This window comes from Melanerpes formicivorus, unplaced genomic scaffold, assembly GCF_026170545.1.
Source record: "Melanerpes formicivorus ecotype bairdi unplaced genomic scaffold, bMelFor1.0.p_v2 SCAF_196, whole genome shotgun sequence".
Lineage (NCBI taxonomy): Eukaryota > Metazoa > Chordata > Aves > Piciformes > Picidae > Melanerpes > Melanerpes formicivorus.
Genome location: NW_027142548.1, coordinates 487,501 through 490,000, shown reverse-complemented (window position 1 = coordinate 490,000; position 2,500 = coordinate 487,501). Strand labels below are relative to the sequence as shown.

Genomic DNA, 2,500 nt, shown 5'->3' with positions numbered 1-2,500 from the left:
GTCGAGCGGGCTCTCCCGGGCCCTCGGCCCGCCCAGCCGCGTCGCCGTCGTCGCCGGCCCTGCGCCGGTCCGCCGCCGGGGCCGCCGTAGCCGGGCGCTCGCCGCGCGGCGAGCGCGCGGCATGGGCGTCCCCAGCCGCGTCCCTCCTCCCCGAGCGCAGCGCCGGCTGACTGAGGGAAACCCCGGGCCTCGGGCCAGGCCAGGGGCGCGGTGGGTGGCGGCGGACGTCGGGCGCGGCCCCCGCGGGCGGACGCTCCCCCCGACGGCGGCAGTGGGGGGAGGCACCCCCCGCGGGGCCTTAAGTCTGGTTTCCCTCACCCCAGGGTCAGGTACCTAGCGTTCCGCGCCTTCGTCCGCGGCCTTGCCCTACCGCGGAGGAAGCCGGGCGGCGGTTTAAAGACCCGGGCGGCTCGGCGCGCCACCCCCGGATGCGGGGGGCGAGCGCGGGGGGCGGGCGGGTGCCTTCAGAGGGGCGGGGGTTGCCCCCGCAATGCCTCTGGCTAGGTCCGCCGTCGTCGCGCTCGTCGTCCTCCGGGGGCCCGCCGGGCCGGGGAGGGGACTCTGCTGCCCCCCCCCTCTCTGCGGTCCGAGCGCTCGGCCGGAGAGAGCCCACCGCGCGAGGTCGGCCGTGGTCCGGCCCGCGCCTCGCCTCGCCACGGGCGTCCCCGGCGGCGCGTTGAAGCGCGGGCTTCTCGCGGGCCGGGGCGGCGAGCCCCCGCGGTGGGGGCTGGCCCAGGGCGCTTCGCCCCCGCCGGGGGTTTTGTGCGGGCGCGTTGCCGCGGCTCGGCGGCGGCGCCTCTTGCGGCGCGGGCCGCTGCGGACCTCCCGGTCCCTTTTCCCTTTGCCCAGGCCCCAGAGCGGGGCCCCGGCGAGCTGGCGCCCTCGGCGGTCTCGCGCTGCCGGTTCCCCCCCGTCCGGGGCCGGTTTCGGGTGGCGTGACCGCGTCCGAGCGGCGGCGGGCGTCGCTCGGCGTCTCCGGCTCCGGTCCCTCGCCGGAGGGCACCCTGCCACCGGCTGCGGCTGTCCCGGTCCCGGGCCCTGCCCGCGGGCTTCCCCGTTCGCCTTCCCGGCGCGTGCCGGGTGGGGGACGGGCGGGCAGCCGGGGGCGTCCCACCCCCGGTCTCCGCGTGGAAACGGGGAGAGCGGGGGCCCGCCCCCCGGCTCAGCGCCGTCCGCTGTCCGCCTGGCCGCGGGGCCACGGAAGGGGTCGAGCGAGCGAAGCCGGCGGCGCGGTGGCGCCGGGGGAGGATGGAAGGGGCTCGTGCCGCTGGGGTTTGTCGGTCGGCGGGTGCGCCGCCCGGCGAGGGCCGGCGGGTCGCCGCGGCGGCGTCCCACGTGGGCTCGGGCTTTCCGTCTCGCAAGCCGTTTTCCGTCCCCCGCGGCGGGGGGGGGTTCGGTGGCGAGAGGAAGCCGCCCGAGGGCGCGAGCCGGCCGGGGCTCGGCCCCGGGGCCAAAGCGAGGGAAAAGAAAGTCCGGGATGGGCCGCAGCGGTGGCGGCGTTGGAGGGGCCGGTGCGGAGGCGCGCGCGCGCGCTCTCCTCCGGCGGGGTTGTGCGCCCGGCCCCCCTCGCTCCCCGGGGCCGGGGGGGGGGGTCTCCGCTGCCTCGCTTCGTGGCGTCTCCGCGACGGCACGGGGCGGCCAGCGAGAGACACACCCCCCCCCCCGCCGTTGGGTGGGGAAGCGAAGGGGGTTTTCTTTCCCCGTGCACGCGAGGCGAGGCCGGGTTCGGGGCACGTTCCCGGCGGCGCGCGGCGGGCCTCCTCCGCGCCGAGGTCGGAGCGAGCCCGGGCGCCTGGTCCGGCCCCGAAGCGCCACAAGGTGCGTTTTTCCCTCCTCGGGGGAGGGAAAAAAGCCGGGAGCGCGGGCTCCCCGCCCCTTGCTTTTGCCGCTTCGGGGTTTCGTTTTATTTCCCCCCCCTCTCCTGTGCTTGTACGGTCAATGTGAGGCGAGCGGCCGCCGTGCCGCGCTCTCCGAGGGGCCGCTCCTTTGCGAGCGGTCCCGGCCCCTCCGCGCTGGCGGGGCGGTGCCGAAAAGCCAGACAACTCTTAGCGGTGGATCACTCGGCTCGTGCGTCGATGAAGAACGCAGCTAGCTGCGAGAATTAATGTGAATTGCAGGACACATTGATCATCGACACTTCGAACGCACTTGCGGCCCCGGGTTCCTCCCGGGGCTACGCCTGTCTGAGCGTCGCTTGACGATCAATCGCCGCCTCGGTGCCCGCCGAGCGGCGCGGCTGGGGTCGCCTCGCAGGCTCTCCCCCGGGCGGGGAGGGGCCTTCGTCCCCCTAAGTGCAGACTCGGGGAGCGCTCCGTAGCTCCCCGCTCCCGGAGCGCCCGCTCTCGCGGAGTTCGTCCCGCCGGGGCTTCGCCGGCAGGGGTTTTCCCCGTTGGTCCAGCGACGCCCGGTGGGGCGTTGGGGGAGACGAGAGCCCGGTTGGGGGAGGAGGCGCGGGCCTCGCCCCCCCCGGCACTCCCGCGCGGGCGCGGCTGTCTGCGGG

At 77.3% G+C, this 2,500-nt stretch overlaps 1 non-coding gene across 1 annotated transcript; it reads left to right on the top strand.

Moving 5' to 3' along the window:
- Positions 1-2,040: 2,040 nt before the first annotated feature.
- Positions 2,041-2,193, top strand: LOC137457743 (5.8S ribosomal RNA). Its single transcript, XR_010991406.1, has one exon. It is a non-coding gene; the product is annotated as a 5.8S ribosomal RNA (ribosomal RNA).
- The last annotated feature ends 307 nt before the right edge of the window (positions 2,194-2,500 follow it).